General features: G+C 42.5%; 1 protein-coding gene across 3 annotated transcripts in view; it reads right to left on the bottom strand.

Moving 5' to 3' along the window:
• The window catches only part of LOC149311764 (muscarinic acetylcholine receptor M2), a 228929-nt gene that overhangs the window by 147707 nt on the left and 69088 nt on the right, over nucleotides 1–12134 (bottom strand). For all 3 annotated transcript variants that reach the window (XM_089527866.1, XM_089527865.1, XM_089527867.1), the window contains exon 3: nucleotides 5140–5284. The gene's annotated coding sequence lies outside the window, so the exon portion shown is untranslated. The remainder of the gene's footprint in view (nucleotides 1–5139; nucleotides 5285–12134) is intronic.

Below are 12134 nucleotides of genomic sequence, written 5' to 3'. Positions count from 1 at the left end.
AGGGAAGTGAAGTTATTTTTTGATTACATTACAGTTATAATATAATCTATGTATAACTTCCATATTGGGCAAACAAAGTGATTACAAGTATCTAATTATATATAACAAGTAAATTCTATGTTCTGAGTGGAGCTTCCTGACCAAGTCAATCCTTAATGATGAGCACGTAAAAAAATTGTGTGAAGAAACAAATTGTAATCTTAGATCTCTAGTGGTGAGTGCTGTTGACTCTAACGTCAGTTTGATACTGATATGTAGTTTGTTACTTAGTAATTACCAAGGTACAAAATGTATTTGGGGCATAGGAATCTGCACCCTGGATATCTCATTTACAGTTTGTATTAAAACCCAGAGTGAATTCACCAACCCCATGGATTGGAAGGCACCGGTGGGCAATGGGAAACCATTGCCCACTGGATGCCTAATGGAAACACACATAATGTAACCAGGCCACCTTACTTTGGAATATCTTTACTTTTGAGCTGAAAGGCAAATATGACAGAAGAAAAGAATAGAGAATGATTATACCATGTAGATGTTCACCATTATTTCTAACAGAACTAACTTCTGTTAGTTAACTATTGATTAACTTCTGTTCTGTTAACTATTGATCTTTACTAACCTGGGTAAAGATCAATAGGGATGGTCAAAGATGAAAAATGAATTAAGAAAAACAAAATCCTGAACATATTATTCCTTGGGTACATTTGTATCCCATTTTTCCTAAAGGATAGTACAGTGTGCCCTTGCTTTATGCGGGGATCTGTTCCGGACTCCCCTGCGTAAAGCAAATACCGCCTATACTCAAGCCCCATTTAAATGTATGGGGCTCATGCACGCGACAGTGTGGTGGTGCGCTGGCACGCGTACACCACAAGCACTTGCCCCATTAGTCCCTATGGGACGCGCCGCCCCTTCCCCCTGCACGGCTTTCAGCATATGCTGAAAGCCATGTAAAGCGCGCCCGCATATGGCATGGGCGCACTGTATTCTCGCAACAGTAATTCTATGAAGTAGATCAATCTGAGATATGGCAGCTGGTCTGAGGTTACCAAATGAATTTCAGGCTGAGTAGGGACTTGAACCTGGACCTCCCCAATCCTCATCTAACACACTAACCACTATGCCAAACTAGCACTCCACAAAATCATCCTCTCTCCCCACTCCACATTTCACCCTGTACATGTTACATTCCTATGGAGTGGCAATTGACGCAGCACGGAACTCGTTCTGTGCTGCACGGATTGCATCGGCAGAGTCTCATCCAGCAGAGCTGTTCAGGATGGTCAGGGAATTAACACAACTACCGATTGCCCTGAACCAACTATAGCCTGCTGTGATGCTTTCAATGACTTTTTTGCCGATCAAATCTCTCAGATAAGGGCGGATCTTGACGCTGGTCTTTTGACAGAACCTATAACAGAGGTGTCCAGTGACTCTGGAAACAAGGTTATTCTGGATCGATTTGAGTTTGTAAATACCGAGGACGTGGACAAGCTCCTTGGTAGCGTGAAAAGGATGACATGTTCTCTTGATCCTTGCCCTTCCTGGCTGATGGTTCAGGGAGGAGATGCTATAAAAATTTCATTACATCGTATAGTTAATGCATCTCTTCGGGAGAGGATATTTCCATCAGCCTTGAAACAGGCAATAGTGAAACCACTTTTAAAGAAACCCTCCCTTGATCCCCTGTAGATGTGTAATTATAGACCGGTCTCTTTACTACCATTCTTGGGCAAGGTGATTGAGAGGACAGTCGCCTTTCAGCTCCAAGCTGTCTGGGATGAAACCGATTATCTAGACCCATTTCAAACTGGCTTTAGAGCGGGATACGGAGTTGAGACTGCCATGGTCGCCTTAGTCGATGATCTTCATCTGGGCATCGACAGGGGAAGTGTGACCCTGCTGGTGCTCTTGGACATCTCAGCGGCCTTCAATACCATTGACCATGTTATCCTTCTGGAATGCCTGAGAGAGTTAGGTATTGGGGGCACTGTGCTTCAGTGGTTCCGGTCCTACCTCTCAGGTAGATTCTAGATGGTGAGGCTCGAGGACAGCTGCTCTCGCAAAAGAGAGTTGACATCTGGCGTCCCCCAATGTGCCATTCTGTCCCTCATGCTATTTAACATTTACATGAAGCTGCTGGGACAGATCATCCGGAGACATGGAGTGCGGTGTTATCAGTATGCTGATGACACCCAGATCTATCTCTCCATGTCTCCGACTGGTACAGTGACTAAGGATGGTGTTTCTCCTTTGGATGCCTGCCTGGAGTCTGTAATGGGATGGATGAGGGAAAACAAACTCAAGTTGAATCAGGAGAAAACAGAGGTACTCGTGATAGGTACCCCAGGCCCAGGCAGGGAAATTTGTCATCCAGTCCTGGACAGAGTCACACTTCCCCTAAAGGACAAAGTCCACATTTTGGGAGTACTCCTGGATTCATCGCTGCAGTTATCATCTCAAGTGGATGCAGTGACCAGGAATGCTTGGTACCAGCTTTGGCTGATACGCCAACTGCGTCCCTGTCTGGACCGAAAGGACCTTGAAACTGTAGTACATGCACTGGTAACCTCTCGTTTGGACTTCTGTAATGCGCTCTACATGGGGCTACCTTTGTACCAGGTTTGGAAGCTTCAGCTAGTTCAAAGTGCTGCAGCCAGACTGGTCGCTGGAACTTCCAGGTCAGACCATACAATACCGGTACTAAGATCTCTACACTGGCTACCTATTAGCTTCCGGGCTCAATACAAAGTGTCGGTTATTACCTATAAAGCCTTATATGGCTTGGGCCTGAGTTACTTGAGGGAACGCCTCTCCCCACATAGTCCGCCCCACACTCTCAGAACATCAGGAAAAAATTTATTAGTACACCCTAAGGTGAGACTAACAGCAACCCACCAGAGAGCATTTTCATCAGCTGCACCAATGTACTGGAATAAACTTCCAGAAGAGCTTCATACAACCCCCCCCCCCCATTGGACGCCTTCAAAATGGCTTTAAAGACCCACCTCTTCCGATTAGCATTTCCTTCGGTCTCCTCATAGAGATTGTCTCCCCTGATACAAATGGTTAACTACAATTGATAGATTCCTTGCTTGTCTTATTGCTTGTTTTACTGATGTTCGATTTTTATTGGTTTTTATTGATAGATACTTTGAGAGGCTGTTTTTATGATGTGAAAGTTTTAAATGATTTTGTAAACCGCTTTGATCACCTCGGAAGAGCGGTATATAAATAAAGCATATTATTATTATTATTATTATTATTATTATTTGCATTTACAGTGGATAAGTAGTTAAAAAAAACTATGAAAATCATGGGTCATCCGAAATCAACAGATGACTTGAAGGAAAATACATACCCCCATACCCTGAGGTACGGAACCTGATATCTACAGATCACACATGGTGAATTCAGGTTGTGTGCTACCACTAAAGTCTAGGCAGAAAAGTTTATTATAGTGTAACAAAACAGGCAATACTGTAGCAAAACAGGCCACTTGTAAAGCAAAAGGCCAGAGCAGACTGAATATGTGAAATGGACAACACATACAAAAGTTTCTAGGTGAGGCTCCTTGTCTAATTTGGGGAACAGGGAATCTATCTGCATGGGCTAGAATACTCCAGGGCTAGCCCCTAAGCTGTCCAGGCATCCCTCCATTACCTGAGGCCCTCCATTGTAACACTGGATGGCTGTTCATATGAGCATCCTGCAGTGCCATCCACTGCCACTGATGGCAAGGTGCTTGCTCTGAGGTCAGAACAAGGCACCTAGCATTGAACATATGGCTGGGTACCTCATTCTGACCTCAGAGCAAGTGACTCTCACCAGTGATGGTGACAGTGGGCAACACAGTGGGACTCATTTTAAGCACCCACCCAGTGTCACAACAGAGGGCTCCAAATCTTCCAGGAAGATACCAAGCAAATAATGACTTTATTTAAATCACTAAAAGTGGGTATATGTTGGACAGCCATCATGGGGCGATGGTTTGAAAGCTGGACTAGGATTCTGGAGGTCAGGATTTGAATCGCTTCCTGTAAAGCTACTGGGTGACTTTGGGTATGTCATACTTTCTCAGCTTCAGAGGATAGCAATGGCAACCCCTCCTCTGAAAAAACCTGCCCAGAAGTAGGTACTCCTTAGGGTAGCCATAAGTTGGGAATGGAATGGCTTAAAGGTACACAACAACAACCAACAAATACCCTCGTTTTGGTGCTGAATGGGCTGTGGGTCATCTAGATTCCCCACTGAGAGGATGGGGATAGGGCTGGGGAAGGATGATTTATTTGGACTGTGCAGACAGGGCCCAGGAGTTCCTCAGCTTGTTTCTGTGTTGGTGCATCACTTTTCTATGTCAGTTCATCACAGGTGTTGGGATTTTCTGTCTCAGATAACAACCTGAGTACGATGTTCCTTGTAGTCAAGTAGATAGGGAGGTGGAGGCTGAGTATTCTGCTCCACCTGACACATGAAAACCTCTTGAGTATGGAAGATATGAGCAGATATGCCAAAAATATGTATAAGTGGTAGTAGTGATGGTGAAGAGTGAAAATTGCAGAGCAGGGTCAATTGCATATTTTCCCTGAAGACCAAACCCATGTGTTCTGTGCAATAAATTCACACTAAAGCAATGACTATAATCTCTTCACACTGCAGTGCAGAGATGGGCCTCTTCAGTGGCACGCAATGGAATGAAAAAAAAAACCTGCATTAATTAGCAAAGCAACCCAAACTAAATAAATGATATAGCCAACTGTGGCGGGGCTGGGTGGCAGAAAGGATTACAGAAAGAAGTAATTGATTTTTTTAAAATTTACTCATCATCTTCCTATGCAACTTAGCCATAAATCCCACCCACTCCCACCCCCATATTGGTATTTGGAAGCAGCAGAGCTTCCAAAGAACGAAAATAGTGTCCCTGAGAAGGCTGCAGTGAGATGTTTCTAAAAGCAGGAATGCACTCCTGGGATCTCTTAGTTGACTCCCTGCCATCTCATATTAATACTGATAATATCGCGCAATCAAGCCAGCCCTCCAGGAAAGTAGTAAATGTTCAAAACTGAGGGGATGTGTTCCAGTTTTATCCTTCCCACCTGTCTAATTAGAAGTAAAGAACTTAAAACTTTTTTTTACCTTTGGAGACTTTGAGTTTAGCATTCAGCTCTCACTGTTACATTCAGTGATAGCACTGGTCTCTTTCTATGCCAATTGGAGGAACAAAAGGTGCACAATTCTTGTGTGTTGCTGTTTTGTGGGTCTGTTCTCTGGATACCATCATCTGCAGGAAAGAAACACAGGACTTTAAATTCCGATTGATGAGAAATTCAAATTAATAGTCTATTCTTGTTGATCTCCACTATATTAAACCCACTGAATCAACAGGATTTGCTTAAATGTTATCATAATTGATTTGATAGGTCTGTTCTGGCAGCCATTAGCAGCTAGATTTGAACCACTGCATCAAAAGAGGGAGATTTTCACACAGTCTGTTGGTCATGGAATTTGTACACATTTGCTCATTAGTAAACCTTAGGCTTAATTTAGGGCATGACTTTGAAAAGTTGTGGGGGGAGGGAATTGTACTGCAACTCAACAGAATTCCTCTGTCAGCATGGCCAGTGTCCATGCTGCCTGGGGGATTCTGGGAGATGAAGTCAAAAAGAAAAACTTTTTGGAAAGCTCTGGTTTAGGCATATATTGAAAGTGGATTGTGTGTGGCTTTCAGATTCTTGTGTTAGATGCCATCATAGTGGCTTCCCATAAACCACCAAAATGGAGAGCACATATTTGAAAACAATTGCACATATATATGTATAGTGTGAAAACATAACATATTAATGTACATTTGGGCAGAATTAGCAGCCCTTAAATCAAAATGCAATATACAGTGCGCCCTTCCCTCATGTGGGAAATCTTTTCTGGACCTCAGCGCATAAGGGGAATACCACATATGGTGGAGCCCTATTGAAAATAATGGGGCTTGTGCCCGCAATGTGGCATGTGGCTTTCAGCATAAGCTGAAAACTGTGTATGGCACACCTGCATATGGCATGGGTGCACTGTATTTCATCAATACTGGGGAAGCCTGTGACTTCAGGGGAAGCCAACTTATTCTGCTTTATGAGTGCTAACTGGTTGTAAACAATTTTAAGAATCTTGACCTCTCTCTTGGTGTGTTACTTTCTAAATCTTTGGATTAAAAGCCCTTTTAGTAGTGGGCTCCTTCTAATAAAAGACCACTGTGTTTAAGTCAAGCTTCAGTTTTTGAAGGTAAGAACTGTATAATCTCATATTAAAATGCAAATGCAGATACTCAAGTCCAAAGAAATACCATTAGAAACAAAAGTCAGGATGATCCATGCCACAGCATTTCCATTTTGTTTGTATGGTTGCTAAAATATGGCCATGAACAAGACTGACAGGAGGAGAACCAACTCATTTGAAATGTTTGAAGAGAGTTCTAACTCACCATGGACTGTCAAAAAGACAAATAAATGAGTCCTTGAGCAAAGTAAGCCAAAACTCTTACTAGAGATCAACATGACTAAACATAGGGGCAAAATAGACCAGCAAAAGAGGTGGCTTGAAGCCGCTCCTTCCAAAATCATATTGGGGCCACAGCAACTGCATGCCATGATCCCAATCCACCTTGAAGCCACCCAAAAAAGGAGCGGCAAATAGTAACTCTTTTTTTGGATGGCAAAAAGCTGGGTTTTCTACCTATGCCACAGCCAGAAGCCAGCTTTATGACGCTCTGGCAGGATGCGGTATGTACATGTGTGCTGCTAAAACATCATGAAGCCTCCAGGCAGCTTCTGGGTATCTTGGGAGCATGCGGCATATAAACGTCATGCTCCCAAGCCACCTGGAAGGTGGCACAAAGAGGTGGTCTGTTTCACCCCTTAGACTATCACACGTTGGACACCTCATGGGATGACATGACTAACTCAAAAAGACAATGGTGCTCATCACAGCAGAAGAAAATGAGGAAGGCCCTATTATAGATGGCTTGATTAAATCAAAGAAGACATGATGACTGGGTGTGCTTCCACACCACAGAATCAAAGCAGTTTTACACCACTTTAACTGCTATGACTCTATCCTATAGAATCTTGGGATTTGTAATTTGATGAAGCACTAGAGCTCTTTGATAGACCTTGCTGGATTCTCACCAAATTATGGGCCTGAACAGACAGGCCAAAATAAAGCTGCTTCGGGTCACTTTGGAGGTATGCTATTTAAATGATGCATGCATCATAAGAGGCCTGAGGTGGCACCAAAGCCACACACCAGTCCTAAGGACTGGAGCGCAGCTTTGGCACAGCTTCTGTCCTCTTAAGATGCGTATGTCATTTAAACAGCATACCTCCAAAGTGACCCGAAGCAGCTTTATTTTGGCCTGTCTGTTCAGGCCCTATGAAACCCAGGATTGGGAGGGTGGAGTAGTCCTTCCATCTACACCTTCTCATCTCCCATGCAGTGTTAAATGGGGAACAAGACTGGAGCTGAGAAGAGACAATTAGGACAAAACAAAACTGGAGATAACAAGGGACAATTTTGTCTCCATACGCCTTGGAAGTATGAAGAGAATGAACAAGACATGTTTTTGTTGTTGTTTATGCAAAGTTAGCTAAACAGCTGAAGGAATTCTAGATGAAATTGTCAAAGATGCATACAGGGGCATATTGCAATGCAAAGGCTGAAGTAGGTACAAAGCTGTGTAGAATTTTATACAAGCTAAAAGGCAGGAACTATGAGTAATATTGAAAGCAATTTCCTTTCACACACTTCGCCAAGAAATATTATATACTCCTTATTAAAATATTTCATATTCATGAAAAACCATCACATATTCTTTACAAGCCACCCAAATGATCTAAAACAATGTCTGTGCTGCACTTCTGTTTTCTTTTGTTCAACCCAGGTGTTTTTTTTTTTTTTAAAAATGAATCATGCTCAAGTATATTAAAAGGATTTATTGTTACTTTCCTCCTTTCCCCCAAGTGGAAATAGTTAATCTTTGCAAACCACTGAAGCAGTGCTCTGTGAGTTACATATCTGCAGAAGTAGTGCCCCATAAGTTATATATCTTCACAGAGTGATTTGAAAAATATCACATATTTTTTCTCTCCTGAGGTCAGTTCTTCAATTTACCCAATACTGTGAAATATATATCCTTGTTTGTTTTTTTTCTTTTGGAAATGATAAATAAATCACTCAGCTCCTTCATACATTCCCTTTTACAATTATCCATTTCAGCTTCTTGATCCAACTCAGGGTATATCACCTCTAAACCTCTGAAAGGAACATAGTGTTTCAATTCCATCTCACAATGACCTGTGATGACATTTTTTTCACCTGTTTGGGAACTTTCTCACTTGTGTATCCAACCAAGGCCTTGATTCGTAGGATCTCTGCTAGGGACAAAAACCTTCACTTACTTCATTCTTCTTTCATGCATGTCAGAAGAAATAATTTCAAAAGGGTTCACCATACTGGGTAAAGTTCTCAGAATTTTTGTGCATTTTAAGGTGTGTTTCTTTTTTTTTTTTTTTTTTTTTTGTGGTACCTTATGCCTATTATTGCAAAAAAGGTATTTATGCAAAAGATAAAGCCACTTGTTTTCTGTGTATTTAACCAAAATTTTTTTGTTGTTGTTGTTCAGGAAAAGGAAGATTTTTGCACAAATGAATGTATTTGTGTAAAATGAAGCAAGCATGCACACACATACACAAAAGCTTGTGGCAGTTCACTATGTATTGAGACACCCTTTCTCTTTTAGAGTTTTTTCTGGATTAACTTCCAGAGACTCAATGTAAAGACAGAAGATAACTCAAACAAAATACAAATGGGCACAGTCACATCAGTTTGAATTGGAAACAGCTTAACAATTATGACTATTTAATATGGAACTTTTTCATTTATTTTTTAAAAAAAATCCTACTAAACTGACTAGCCATGTTACTCTATGGGACTCAAGTAACATTTGCACGTGATGAGGACGTCAAAATGGTGGCGCCCTGTACATACAAGTGCCACCATTTTGACGTGATGTACGCCTAGCATCCGCACATCTCGGCGCCTTTATGATGCCGCAAGTGTGCCGCTTTTTGCGGGTTCTTTTTGCTGCGTGAGGGAGCCGTGCGATTTGTCCGCTGTGGCTCCCTCACACAGCAAACTAGGGCGGCGGCAGACCGCCCTTTTGGGGGGTCTGTATCCCACCTATATTAATCTTTTTTAGAATGCCAGTACTCTCTCAGTATCAGCCCTTTCCTATATCACACCATCATCTACACATTAATCCTAGTTCCGAGTTAAGCAACCCTCTCATTCCCAAAATTATTTAGGCTCCTGGGCTGTTTTCCATTCAGAGTTCTGGAAATTCATGAGACTTGTAACAAAACATTGCAACACAGATGGTCCTTGAGCATTGTTTAGCCAGTGATTCATACATTTATCCATTATACTCAATATCACTATTTCTTTTACATGGGTTTGAACTTCCACTCAATAGTCAACCAGAGTTTCATGGCTACTGAGCACTCACAATCTTTGCTAGTCTGCCCCTTGGTTTTCCCCACTCTCTTAATTTTTTTTGTTATTTGTGCAAATCACAGGTCCATCCTAAACCTCATGGTGTCTCCCTCTTCTGCTTAGGTGGTACTGTTTTGACAGAGTAAGTGGTAGCATCCATGTACAACACTTCTTGATGCATTTGCACACGATGAATTTGAGATGGTCATTTTAACAATTCTCTGCGTGTGTGTTCTTAGAGTGGTGGACTAGGAGTTCGGTACACCAGGGTTCAAATCCTAAAATCAACCATGGAAACCCAGTGGGTGATTATGGGTAAATCACACTCTCTCAGCCTAAAAGGAAGGCAGTGGCAAATTTCTTCTGAAAAAAATCTCACCAGTAAAACCCTATGCTAGAGTTTTCTCACCATAACCTGGAGTTGACTTGATGTCACACAACAACAACAACAACAACAACAACAACAACAACTCTCTCTCTCTCTCTCTCTCTCTCTCTCCCAACTTTTATCTCAGTGTCTGGGGTTGCTTACCCTTTGCAGTGGCAGAATTATTTTGTTTATTTCACAGCTTTTCACTGCCCTCCCATGCAAATTCACAAGTGAATGAAGAACTTTGAAAGAAAGACCAGTTAATTCATATTGCACCTGAGAAATAAAAAGTAGGCAAATTTATTTGTTTTTTTCAGCGAGAATTACATGTTTTGGTGACATCTCTATTCAGAGGTTTGTTGTAGTACACAAGCAGAGGGAATCTGAAATATATGCTACAGTCCTACCAACTCCATTCCCTTCCTTCCTGTGCTGATGAGTAAAGTCTGAAAAAGAGCTGCAACTGCATTCTGCTGAACACCGTTACAGAGCTCCATGTGTTTGGAAACTCTGATCAGGCAGGTCTACAATCAGATGACCACAGTTCCAGATCCTTTGTGCAATTACAAACTAAAAGATGAGTGTTGCCATATGGACTTTTTATGTCATCCCCTCAAACTCACTCCTAAGAATTGAGACAACATACTTCTCCAGTTTTTCCATTCCCACATTTTATTCACGGTCATCCCAAATATTTGCCTGTATCAACATTTGATCAGAACATCCTGCCATGCTGGCGCCAATTTTAGGGTTAGGGACCGCACAGCAACTGCGCCTTACCCTAGCATGGCACCGTAACAGTGGTGGCGTCCTGTGCACACCAGCTGCCCAGAGGCCCCAGTCTGGGGCTTTTCGGGACCATGGAGAAGTGGCAAAATGCTGCTTCTCCATGGTGCCGAAAAAGGGTGTCCCTGGGGCTTCATGCCCCAGGACACCCCGACAGGTGCAGCTTTCTCCCATGGCTTCATTCCCATGGCCGTCTGGTTGCCACATGGTAACGAAGCTTGCAGCGCTGCAACAAAAAGGAGTTGCCTAGAGCCGTTATGACGCTGCTTCCTGTGTGCCATGTTTGGGCACTCAGCGGTGGTGCCGGCGTCATGGCAGCCCCCGTGCAGATGGGAGGCCGCCATGATGCCAGCACAGTCCCATACTAGGGTTAGCGAGCATGCAGATGGTGCGCACTCCCTAACCCTAGTATCTGAGTGAGTACACCGCTTTATGTCAGTCTGTACCTTTCCTATGTTCCCTTTGCCAGACACAGACTTTAGGATATCTTTCACAAAGATAATTGGTTGGTTTCTGGCTATGGGAACAACATCAGATGCTTCTTTTCTTTTCCAGTCCCCCTGCTCTCCATGAGTAATGGACTACACATTGGGGGCAGCTATTGTAGTGATACAGTGAGTTCTGTAAGGTGAAATTGTGCTTGCATATGTCACAAACAGGATGCCAGCCTATGTCTCCAAACATGCTTCCTATCCCTCCTGCTCTATAGTAATAGTTAAATAAAACAACTGAACAACATGGTTTTCATGCAGAACCTAAAAGGATACTATATATTTCACACAAATAAAATAATATTTGGAAATAGGTATTTCTATTATTGAAGCATCAGACCTTTTAGTTTCTTTCTCCTTCACTGATGCCTGCTTTATGTATGTGTTTGCTCATGTGTGTCAGACAGACACACAGGCAGAATCATCCCAATCATAGTTTGGCAATGAATCTGGTTCTATATTACTTTGTAGTGTTGTACTAGTAAATAACTATTAAGTAAATAACTATTAACTAGTTACTTGAAATTTCTCATTTCAGTAGCTATGGCTGCATCTGCATCACAGAAATAATGCTGTTTGACACCACTTTAACCGCCATGGCTCAATGCTACAGAATTCTGGGAGCAATTTAGCCTTCTCTGGCACAGAGCTCTGGTGTCACAACAAACTACAAATCCCAGGATTCCATAGCACGGAGCTATGGGAGTTAGAATGGTGGCAAACGACATTATTTTTAAGGTGAAGATGTAGCCTGGATCCCATTATGGCCTGAATCCTGTGGCTGCAGTATGCAGAGGCTAAGTACGCTGGAATAGGCAGTGATGGGAAGTGGAGGAAGACTGCAGCTGTGAAAGAAGTCAGGCAATGGAGGGGGAAAGGCTATTCAGAGCTGGCAGATTTTGCCTGCTTTCTCTGGCCACCACTGTGTGATCCTGGATTAAATGCAA

The sequence above is a fragment of the Sceloporus occidentalis genome, unplaced genomic scaffold (genome assembly GCF_023333645.1).
Source record: "Sceloporus occidentalis isolate IW3139 unplaced genomic scaffold, rSceOcc1.0.p SCAF_5, whole genome shotgun sequence".
Classification (NCBI taxonomy): Eukaryota; Metazoa; Chordata; class Lepidosauria; order Squamata; family Phrynosomatidae; genus Sceloporus; species Sceloporus occidentalis.
This window is presented reverse-complemented; position numbering and strand designations above follow the sequence as displayed.